The 12,692-nt window shown below is 45.0% G+C and overlaps 1 protein-coding gene and 1 pseudogene across 2 annotated transcripts in view; one reads left to right on the top strand and one right to left on the bottom strand.

Moving 5' to 3' along the window:
* Nucleotides 1-12,692, bottom strand: part of LOC126101063 (xanthine dehydrogenase-like) — a 265,749-nt gene that overhangs the window by 205,846 nt on the left and 47,211 nt on the right. The gene's annotated exons all lie outside the window — the stretch shown is intronic.
* LOC126102183 (5S ribosomal RNA) lies at nucleotides 6,970-7,087 on the top strand (annotated as a pseudogene).

The following is a 12,692-nucleotide window of genomic DNA, read 5'->3' as shown; positions in this document are numbered from 1 at the left end:
AACGATCCAGTTCCTCCCTGCCATGCCGCCACAAAACATATGTACCATCCACGTAACAGAAGCAAATATTCTGTTTCTTGTTCGCAGTTTCCAATGCCCGCTCCTCGAATTTTTCCATAAAGAAGTTCGCTACAACCGGGCTATAGGAGCTCCCCATAGCGACACCATCCGTCTGTTCATAGAACCCTTCGTTTCACTTGAAATACGTCGTTGTGAGGCAATATTTAAACAGTTCCGCAACATCAGGACGAAAAATCCGATTCAGCTGTTGCAAACTTCATTGAGTGGAACCATAGTGAATAGCGACACCACGTCAAAACTAACTAATATGTCCTCCGGCTGTACCACTATGCCACTTAATTTACTGATAAATTGTGCCGAGTTCTTGATATACGAATCCGATCGGCCCATATACCGTCGAAATAATGTTATCAAGAACTAGGCAATCGAATAGGTTGGCGAACCAATAGCACTCTCTAGCCTTAGAGGAACATGTTCTTTGTGTACCTTCAGCAATATATAAAGTCTTGGTGATGTACATCAACCGCGTAACGTTTCTAAGAACTTTGTCAGTGGGGTCTTTGCTTAGTTTTCTATATGTTTGCGGATCTAAGAAGTCGTTAATCTTACAATGATAGTCGATCACTTTCAAAACAACCGTTGCGTTTCCCTTGTCAGTGGGGAGAATGATAACACTATCGTCTCATTCAGGTGTTTTAAAGCATCCCCCTTACCCACAGTTAAATTGCTTTTTGGAGACTACGTGCAAGACAATAATCTTACAGTTTCTATACGGATTTTTCAGCTGTAAGCTTGTCCACACTACGAATGCCTGCTTCTATGCTGGCTATTATTTCTTCCGTGTCCGCCTGCTTAGCTGGGTGGTAACATACTTGCCTCCCATGAACTGGGCCCAAATTCGATTCCCGGCCGGGTTGGACATTTTGTCCGCTCGTGGAATGGCTGTTGCGTTGTCATCACCACCTCTCCTCATCATGGGCCGCAAGTCTCCCAATGTGGTGCCGACTGAAATAAGACTTGCACTTGGCGGTCGAACCCAACTGGGACCTCCCGGCCAACAATGCCTTACGATCATTTAATTTATATTTCTTCCGTGGGCACAACTCACGGGATAATGGCCAAATGTCATGCAACTGTTGTATCCCTTCCGGAGGCAAGCTAGCATACAAACGCAGTAACTAGTCTTAAATATTCTGGATGCATGCACTGTGACAGTGTTGACGTCCGAGTTGATCCCGCAGATATCTGAAGATCTTGCCGGGCATGGGAGTACCTCCAAGCAGAAAGTTCACAGACACACGTGCTGAGTTAATCCCATGCATATTCTATCGAGGACAGATATGGGGATTTTCCTGGCCACGGGATTACCTCAACATCACGGAGACAGTTCATATGTGGTCGAGCAATTTCCTCTTGAAAAATGGCACCATGACACTGCCGTATGTGAGGTAACAGATGCCCGTAATGTACTGTTGTGCTGTCAGATTTCTTCCAATCACTACCAACCGTGACATGAAGTCATATCCAATGGCTCCTCACACCATGGCACCAGAAGAAACCCTATTGTGCCTCTCTGGATTATTGGAACAATGGGATCTCTCTCGAGTTGCAGAATCACAAGTCGTCGCTGAACAGAATTAGACGCCATTCATCAGCAGTCCGTGCTTCCTGCTCATGTGACCGCTACAGCCGGCCGCGGTGGTCTAGCGGTTCTGGCGCTGCAGTCCGGAACCGCGGGATTGCTACGGTCGCAGGTTCGAATCCTGCCTCGGGCATGGGTGTGTGTGATGTCCTTAGGTTAGTTAGGTTTAAGTAGTTCTAAGTTCTAGGGGACTTATGACCTAAGATGTTGAGTCCCATAGTGCTCAGAGCCATTTTGACCGCTACAAAAACAGCCTTATGAGCCGTGTTGTTAATGACAGCATCCGAATAGGAGCATAATTTCCTAATCTAGTTGCTGCTTGCCGTCGACCACTTGTGTGGGATGTACAGAATGTTGCTCTTGGATGGCAGGCGCAGATGTGAAGGGGTTACGATGTGCTTGGTGGACAATGTGGCAACCTCTTGTGAAGCTGAGACATGGTGAAACAGGAAACTTGATGACGAGTATGCCAGCCTTCACAGTTCCATGCAATACAACATCGGGTCCCTGTCAAATCCGAATGACACATGAAGCTGGATATTGCCTGGTTCAGCCAGCTGACCAAATGGAGACCCACAATTAGGCTCTTTCCGATTCTTTCACGTGCTGTCTCACACGAGTACGAGGAGGCTCCGTATCTTTTACAGTGGTCAATCAACATCAGACACTGTTCACGCGCCCGCATCTCGTGGTCGTGCGGTAGCGTTCTCGCTTCCCACGCCCGGGTTCCCGGGTTCGATTCCCGGCGGGGTCAGGGATTTTCTCTGCCTCGTGATGGCTGGGTGTTGTGTGCTGTCCTTAGGTTAGTTAGGTTTAAGTAGTTCTAAGTTCTAGGGGACTTCTGACCACAGCAGTTGAGTCCCATAGTGCTCAGAGCCATTTGAACCATTTGAACTGTTCACGCCCCTCACATACCTTACCAGGCCTGGTAAGAAAACTAAACATGAATAACACAAATGTACTCCAGTGGCCGTTCTGCCTGTCCCAGAGAACTGGAACCCTAATCATTTACATACCTGCCCATGGTGTATGTGTGTGTGTGTGTGTGTGTGTGTGTGTGTTCGTGTGCCTGTGTGTGAATTTACATCGTTATCCGACCATGTCTCAGAGTGTTTCACTTTTTTGACAGTCAGTGTAGTTGTGCATTGACCTAAACAGGTAGCCGTGCGTGCTAAAGCGCCGCTTACGGGACGGGGAGATGTACGGACCCCGGATCAAATCCGCCCACCTGATTAACGACGATGGTCCACAAGCTGGCCAGCCTGGATGTCGTTTTCTGGCGGTTTCCCACACACCACTAGGCGATTACTAGCCTGATACCAAAATCTCGCCTCATTTACATGATTCGAAAACATTTAGAAAACTTAACACTCGCTATCGCTTAGGACAATGCTAGACGCAAACAGCTGGGGCACATGTTCTGTCCCCGGAGGAAATGGTGTGGCATCCGACCACCTCTTAAACTAAACATGCCAAATCCGTAACTGACTCTGTAGACCCTGCGCCGATGGAGGACAGAGGCACAAGGAAAAGAAGTGGAAGTGTAGCCGTGCATTATGAGTCTAATAACATACTCCCCCTCCAAGCAAATATTCCCCTTTATTGACCGCGAGAGTAAAACAAAAGAAATACGGGCTTGTACGAAACGTTATCGATCATGTTTATCCAGCCGTGCGATCCACCAGTGAAAAAAGATGAAAATGGGTCTGGTAAATAGTGTAACCTCCGCCGGTGGTTTACGGGGTTTTATCTTGATGTGAATTCGTCCTGATTTTCGACGAACAGTAGAGCTGCAGAAAGCTTATACGGGCGCCGGTCTAGTGGCAGGTCTCCTTCTTTCCAGTTCACTCCTGCCGCCAACGACCTTCACCTCCGTAGTGCCGCCTGATCGGCGATCACTGACCCGAACGAAGTTACTTCACCGCCAGGAGCCTTGCCACGCGCGGGAAGAGTTCGCTAAGGAGTTCCAGGAGCACAAAAGCAGGGCCGCGATACGCTTAACTGGTTTTTTATGGTACTGGTCTATTTATTTATCCTAAACAAGTCAACTAAAAAGATATCTGATGCATAAATGTGTAGTACTAAACTGAATACTTGCCAGAAAAATATCACAAATCACTCAGAAGACTGTCTATAAAAAATTTCGACCTAAAAGAATAAGTTTTGTTGACGTTGGCACCAAAATTTCATGCCGGGACCGCTAACTACTAGCACTGTTGCCTCTGTGCGTTGCATTCGGACTGTGACATGACTGCAATCGTAAGCTTTTGTGGGGTTGGAACACTTGTGCAGGGTGGCACTTCTACGGAGCCTGGGGCTGGAATAAGCGACTTTTTGCTGGCAGCATACAAGCAGGAAAGGAATTTGTTTCCTGTCTATCAATTAAATAAAGAGTCAAAGTGTTCTAACATCCATAACGGATAAATTATTTTTAATAAATGTGTTTTATTTGTTAAAACAAGATGTATTTAAGAAAGAGGAAGAATGAGCGGATGTAGTTGAAAGTCATTTGCCTGCGTTTCCATTGCATATTCGGTTTGCATTCATGCACAAAATCTCAGAATCTCTGAAGCGGAATGCCACGATGATTCCTTAGAAAAGGCATGACCTTTGAGACTCGTTGTTGATCTTCATCAGCGGATATTTTACAAACTGCAAGAGACATTTAGCCGACTTTGTGTCTTTCCCAGGGAACACCACGAAGAGGTAATCTCTTTTCGACCCCATTACATTTATTTACGATATTTACAAGGTTGCCAATGGATAAGACGTGCATTAAACTTCCTTTAATATTTACATGATTTAGAGTGGTTGTAATGATTTTAAGTTGTCAATTTGGAGTCTTGTTAAAGCCTTTGCAATAAGCTCTGTAATCTTAACCGCTCATTAATTTCTTCTTTTACCATCGAAATGTAAGCTTAATCGCTCAGACTGGTGTCCATGATACTCTCCGTCGTCTCGAATACTTTTGCCAATTAGTAAACATTTGGACGAACGTTTGATGCTGACGTATTTATCCTTTGGAGCTATCTTTCAGAGACGTGTTTACTGCGATGGCGCCTTCCACTGCACTTCCACATTTGTCTTGGCATATACTTGTTATCGACCCATTGGTCCACAAAAAGGTTTTAGAAGTCCTGAATGTTAGGGTTTTCAGGCGCGCTCTCCCCGATACACAGGCAACTATCATTCAACGGTTCCAAGGGAAAATATGCTAGATAGGGATTTCTCAGTAGTATGGTACGTTGCAGGTAGCGGGGAACAGGCCAGTGTATCCTGCGTATGGAACAGACTGTTACGAGGTGCACTAGCTAAAGGGTCTTGTGCCTCGCAGAAATGTCAACACATTCCAGCTCCGCACAAATGTCACTCCGCGCAACCGTCTCTAACTCCTTGTGTTTTAACGTAGGCGTCCCCTGCGTCTCCAGATTCCGCTATAATTGCGCGAGCGCGCTTATATCCACACATATAAAACTGTTTGTGTGTGTCTGTGTATCTGTATGTATGTATGTATGTGTGTGTGTATGGTGTGTGTGTGTGTGTGTGAACCACCTACCTATCATAGTTCATGAGATATAACGTCACAAATACTAAGATGCATGAAAAACTGCCGCATTGTGCACGACGTTCAAATTTATTAATTCTTTGCTACTACCTCTATTCGCAACACATTTTGCAGACAGTATCCACCTATGCTGCTGAATGTACTCCCAAGATTACATTATTCTATGACACATACTTCAGGAGAGATGAAGTCATAAACATCGATATGCGAGAAAAAAATCCGCATCATGCGTTAAGTTTTAACACTTTTATTCTTTACTATTACGATATTCCTACACCCGAGTCAGTTGAAGGAAATCCGCGACGCCTGGCAGCGCTATTGAAAGCTTTCAACTGCGAAGCGTAAACGGTTATAGGCGAAAATAATAGCCGTCTATTAAGCTACGAAGAGGCGTTACCATAGAGACGTTTACAAAATCGCGTCGTAGACACGCAAAGCAGCTGCGCTGAGCGCACAGAAACTGTCCGGAATAATCTCAACCTGCGTCTGCGGCAGAGTATATGTAAGGTTTCGCTTCTAATAGAAAACTGGCAAAATAAATACCCGTAAATTGCCGCGTTTGTCAGCTAGTTGTTTACATTCCTGCTTGGATTGCACATCGGTTTATATGCACCACACGATAGTGATCCAGCACTTGTTCTCCTGTCTTTTTGCGTCTGACGACACGTCCACTGGAAATTCTTCATTTCGCCAAAGACAATGATGTCACCCTTGAAAATTTCCGGACTGAAAAAATTTATAATTTTTCATTAATACCAAAGTTTTAAATGTTTGAAAATCTTAAACATGGCTGCGATTCAGCAGCTGAATAAATTTGAAAATGTTGAAAAAATTAATCAGCCAGTTGCAAACCAAAGGTTTATTCAGTCCTTCGCCTAGATCTTGGCCTTTGGCTCTGGCTTATTGAATACTTAAGCAAATATTTTATTCTTTCGACTCCTGCTATAATTTTATGTAGACAAGAGCCTTTATCAGTGGCCGAATACATTTGTGTATATATTCTGACGTACGCTGAATGTAATCTGGCTGCTGTCTTAAGCCATGGCATGCGATGTTTCTGGTTTTTATATCAATTTTATATATGACAAGAGCCGTTCGGCTTAAGCTAATGTAATTTACCACCTTGTGATGCAACAAGGCCCACGCTTCTGAAGAAGATATTTTTATAAATATTAAAACGCAGTGAAAGGCTAAATAAACTTTTGGTTTGCAACTGCTTGGCTGATTTTTTTCAAGCTCTTCCATTAAAAGTTTATGTACTATCGGCGGTAACAACTTTCTTTGGCGGTTTCTTTATATTGCTTAAGCACTTTAGCATATGGGCAATTTATAACAGCAATTGTTAGTTTTGTAACTGTAATTGCACCTCCGTAGCTGAGTGATCAGCGCATTTGACTGCCATGTAGTGGACCAGAGTTCGATTCCCCGTACTGCCGGGCTTCTTCCCTTGTGGGGAGGACTGGTAAGGACTGGTACGGGATGCACTCAGCCTTGTGAGGCCAATTGAGGAGCTACTCGACCGTTTACTAATGGTTCCAAACTCAAGAATCCCGGCAGAGCGGTGTGCTTTCCGGATGCCCCTCCATACCGCATTCGATGACGTCATTGGCAGTGTGCGACACGGCGGTCGGTCGGCTCGCATCTAGGGCCAGAACGCCGAACTTAGCTTTGTGTTGCTGTAAAATGTAATTTATATGGGTACTATTCCCAAAAGAAAATAAATAATTATATGTTAAAACTGGGCAACGGCCTTGCCGCAGTGGATACACAGGTTCCCGTCAGATCACCGAAGTTAAGCGCTGACGGACGAGGCCGGCACTTGGATGGGTGACCATCCGGGCCACCATGCGCTGTTGCCATTTTTCGGGGTGCACTCAGCCTCGTGATGCCAATTGAGGAGCTAGTCGACTGAACAGTAGCGGCTCCAGTCACAGAAAACCGTCGTAACGACCGGGAGAGTGGTGTGCTGACCACACGCTCCTGCTATCTGCATCCTTATCTGAGGATGACACGGCGGTCGGATGGTACCGATGGGCCACTTGTGATCTGAAGACGGAGAGCTATATTAAAACTGACAAAAAATACATACAACAAAAAATCCCTTTCATAGGGGGGCCAAAATTACACATTACAAGACAGTGATTAAGCCAGAAGCACTGTATGCAGCAGAAACACTTAACATGAATTTCAAAGGCCAAATGGAGAAACTTGAGCTAAAGGAAAGAAACATTTTAAGAAAAACCATAGGACCAAAATTTCAACACAATAAGATTATATACATCAAAAATGAAACTCTCAACAAGAAAATTGAAAAACTTTCAGATACTATGCGAAAAAGGAGGATAAATTTTTATGGTCATCTTCTCACAATGAATTAAAAACAGATTAACCAAACAAATCTTTGACTTTTTCCGTAACCGCAAAACGAAACTCAACTGGTTTAAAGAAACTGAGAAAGACCTAGTAGAATTAAAGATTTCAGAAAATTCATTTGTCGATCGAACAGCTAAATTAATTACTAAAGATCTCTGTGTAACGTACACTGGTACACATGCAGATCAGCAAACGATATGTTTTTATATGTAAGTATTCTACACTCCTGGAAATGGAAAAAAGAACACATTGACACCGGTGTGTCAGACCCACCATACTTGCTCCGGACACTGTGAGAGGGCTGTACAAGCAATGATCACACGCACGGCACAGCGGACACACCAGGAACCGCGGTGTTGGCCGTCGAATGGCGCTAGCTGCGCAGCATTTGTGCACCGCCGCCGTCAGTGTCAGCCAGTTTGCCGTGGCATACGGAGCTCCATCGCAGTCTTTAACACTGGTAGCATGCCGCGACAGCATGGACGTGAACCGTATGTGCAGTTGACGGACTTTGAGCGAGGGCGTATAGTGGGCATGCGGGAGGCCGGGTGGACGTACCGCCGAATTGCTCTACACGTGGGGCGTGAGGTCTCCACAGTACATCGATGTTGTCGCCAGTGGTCGGCGGAAGGTGCACGTGCCCGTCGACCTGGGACCGGACCGCAGCGACGCACGGATGCACGCCAAGACCGTAGGATCCTACGCAATGCCGTAGGGGACCGCACCGCCACTTCCCAGCAAATTAGGGACACTGTTGCTCCTGGGGTATCGGCGAGGACCATTCGCAACCGTCTCCATGAAGCTGGGCTACGGTCCCGCACACCGTTAGGCCGTCTTCCGCTCACGCCCCAACATCGTGCAGCCCGCCTCCAGTGGTGTCGCGACAGGCGTGAATGGAGGGACGAATGGAGACGTGTCGTCTTCAGCGATGAGAGTCGCTTCCGCCTTGGTGCCAATGATGGTCGTATGCGTGTTTGGCGCCGTGCAGGTGAGCGCCACAATCAGGACTGCATACGACCGAGGCACACAGGGCCAACACCCGGCATCATGGTGTGGGGAGCGATCTCCTACACTGGCCGTACAGCACTGGTGATCGTCGAGGGGACACTGAATAGAGCACGGTACATCCAAACCGTCATCGAACCCATCGTTCTACCATTCCTAGACCGCCAAGGGAACTTGCAGTTCCAACAGGACAATGCACGTCCACATGTATCCCGTGCCACCCAACGTGCTCTAGAAGGTGTAAGTCAACTACCCTGGCCAACAAGATCTCCGGATCTGTCCCCCATTGAGCATGTTTGGGACTGGATGAAGCGTCGTCTCACGCGGTCTGCACGTCCAGCACGAACGCTGGTCCAACTGAGGCGCCAGGTGGAAATGGCATGGCAAGCCGTTCCACAGGACTACATCCAGCACCTCTACGATCGTCTCCATGGGAGAATAGCAGCCTGCATTGCTGCGAAAGGTGGATATACACTGTACTAGTGCCGACATTGTGCATGCTCTGTTGCCTGTGTCTATGTGCCTGTGATCATGTGATGTATCTGACCCCAGGAATGTGTCAGTAAAGTTTCCCCTTCCTGGGACAATGAATTCACGGTGTTCTTATTTCAATTTCCAGGAGTGTAGTATACAACATACTGCTTCGACGCACGGGTGCAGATTCTCTAAGCTTTCTTCAATTGATTACTTGTACAATTATTAGCCTAGATCCCTCCCGATGATTTGTTCACGCTGATATAATTATTTTAGCTCGTCACTGTAGGTTAGATTTAACGATGCTATCGCGCGCCTTTGTTGGAAGCTGGTGGTCTGTAGGTTGTAGAAACCATTGCGCGAACGTAGACTCGAAATCATTCAAGAAGGAGCAAAATATTAAAGTGTTGGGGGAAGGAAAAAAATAATCGCCTTGTTTAATGGTCTATCCCTGCACTCGATTCAGGTCAAAAGACAAACAACGGAAAATCTAACTTTGGATGGTCGAACGAAATATTTAACTCGACTCCTCCTTAATAAGAGACCAGTGTCGTAACTAAAGAGCTACTTCTTTGTTGGAAATATGATAAAAGCCAAGAACTTAGCCATTCTTAAAAAGTTTAAGAACCTCTCACGCTCTGTGGCTCTCCTTGCAATACTCCAGCTTTCTCCTTGGCTTGCTCCCACCGCACGAGATCTTTGCTCCCAGCTGTGTTTCTGTAACAACCCATTGTTCCCTGACTACCCACATACAGTCAGTTCATACTTACAGGTCTGCTTTTCCAAAATATGGTGAATAATTTAAAACACAATAAACATTCGAGACAATTTTAATCAGTACGCTACTTGATTAACCGACATTTTTTTAAGAAAGTATAGTTCTCATATTCTGGAAATTGGCTTGTTGATCAGGAAAAATTTTATGTTCTATTCCAACTCTTTATCAAAAATGACTGCGAATAGAGGCTGTATTATGTGTCACATATGCACCCACATTTGCTGGAACAGCTTACAATAGTACATATCATATGCAAGGACGTCCATACGACAGTTTGTAGGGGTCCCAGACGTGGGGTATGAAGTATTTTTCATATTTTGGAAGACGAATGGTGACTTGTAAGTATCCATAAAAGTTCCAGTTCCGGCACTGTCAAAAACGTGCATGATACCGTCTGTTAAATCGTTTTCTTGGAAAAAAGCTGATTTCACTATTTTTTTTCCTTTTTTTGTGAGCCTGCGTGGGAGGGGGAGGGTAGTGTGTGGGACCGGAAGGGGGGGGGGGGGAAACGGCCCCTCTTGCCCGCGGGTATGGGCGCCCTTGATCGCATGTGTACCTCGTAAATATCTTAGTATGTTGCAATAGATGGCTCTGAGCACTATGGGACTTAACATCTATGGTCATCAGTCCCCTAGAACTTAGAACTACTTAAACCTAACCAACTTAAGGACAGCACACAACACCCAGCCATCACGAGGCAGAGAAAATCCCTGACCCCGCCGGGAATCGAACCCGGGAACCCGGGCGCTGGAAGCGAGAACGCTACCGCACGACCACGAGCTGCGGACCTGCAATAGATGGTAGTACATTTGATCTGCAAATACACAATAATATGGGTGGATACTGACTTTTGTTTTTTGTAGTGATCGCTTTATCCACAAACGAAATTTTATGCCACACACGCAGATCGTTGCTGATAGCCTATTCAAAGGGATTCGATTTTCGCCACGAGTAGAAGGACTTAGGGCTTCGGAAGTCGAAGTGGTCTCTAGGAATGACATAGAAAAAGCTTGATAAACTTCTTTGAATCAAAAAACTGTCGATGAAAGTACCAATACGGCGAATAGCTTGACGTCGAAACCGCAGTCAAGTCCAGATTCGAAAGCAGCAGATCCGAACTCCTAGATGGAGAGAGCATCTATTTACACAAACATCGCATATTTGATAATGCTAATATTTGCACGAGTATCGAATCTTCCAGAATATACGAACAGAGAACATTCCAGAAACGGCAAATCCTAAGTAAAAAGTAATTTCTGGTGGTCGGGTTTGCACTGGCGAGCCGCAAAGCACACCAGGCAGCGACGCGAACATCTACAGTATGCTGCATGCGCCACAGCTACCGGTATCGTCTCTCTCCTGGAGAAACAGCAATCCTCTGTTTCAGAAATTCTCATTGGAGCGTATTACAAGACGTTGAATCTAGATCTTGTCAATGGACCTCTGTACGTTGGCGCTGGCGGATCCTCGCGATGTGGCCGTGTAGTTACACCCTTTTCGCTATGATGAGCATCGTCGGTAGCCCCTCACATCAAAGCTTCGCGATCGTCGAGTGGGTCTTCAGTTTTCTTTAACCTCACTTCGTCGATCTGCGCTTTGTGGTCGGCAGTAGGGCTTCATTAGAGGACGTGGATGACGTATCTGCCCATTTGTCTTGTCGATGAAAGGTTAATATTATAGTGTTCAGCTTCCCCAGCTGTCTACAGACGTAACGGCGCGCCCTGTTACTTCCTAAACTTTCTGTTCAACAAAATCGCACACTGAGAGGATACCTCCCAGCGCTTTAGTGTTGAGTTACACCAAAATATTATTCCGTATGACATTAGAGAGTGAAAATGTGCAAAGTATGCCAGTTTGCTAATTTCTATATCCTCAAAATTAGCCATTATTCTGATTGCAAAAGTTACTAAACGTAGTCGCTTTAGGAGATACAAAACATGAATTTTCCGATTCTCATCTATATGTACACCAAAAAACTTAGTATGCTCTACCCTGGCTACTGACTTCTGTTGATATGTTATTTTTATTGAAGGAACTGTTCTCCTTGTAGTAAAAAATTGGATGTACTGTGTTTTTTCAAAGTTCAGAGCAAGCCCATTCACAGAAAATCAGTCAATTACTTTTCCAAAGATATTATTTGTATAATTTTCTATTGTAATTGCTTTTACTTGATTAGTAATAATGCTTGTGTCATCAGCATACATTCTCAGTTTAGTTTCTTGTTTCAGATAAGAAGGGAGATCATTCACATATATCAAGAACAGAAGGGGAGCATGATCGAACCCTGTGGAACACGTAATTTCACCCCAGTTAGATGAAATGGGAAACTTCTTTAAATCACTTAAATCATATAAAGAAACTTTTTGCTTGCTCTTCTGTAGGTATGACTTAAACCACTCATATGCTGTTCCATTTATACAGTGGAATTTAATTTCTGTAACATAACGTCATGGTTCACACAATCAAATGCTTTGGATAAGTCATAGAAAATTCCCATTGGTGACATCTTACTATTTAAAGACTCTATTATGTGGGCAGTGAAACTGTATATTGCTGTTTCAGTAGAACATCATTTTGACTTACTACTGTCTCTCGAATATTCGCATATAAAGAACGTTGTAATGTTTGCATTCCGGTTCCTGATCGTGTAGGCGATGGCTTTTACGTAACCTAATGGGAGCTACGGCGATGTACATGTTTTCGTGCATACCGAGGCTCCACCAAACAATGTGACCTAGAAACAACAATTAAGTGCAGATTCGAAGGCAGGGTTGTCAACGTAGTACAACAGTTAGAACAGGTAGCACATTTGTTATCGATACCAAGAAACAAGC

Source organism: Schistocerca cancellata, chromosome 9 (genome assembly GCF_023864275.1).
Source record: "Schistocerca cancellata isolate TAMUIC-IGC-003103 chromosome 9, iqSchCanc2.1, whole genome shotgun sequence".
Taxonomy (NCBI): domain Eukaryota; kingdom Metazoa; phylum Arthropoda; class Insecta; order Orthoptera; family Acrididae; genus Schistocerca; species Schistocerca cancellata.
This window is presented reverse-complemented; position numbering and strand designations above follow the sequence as displayed.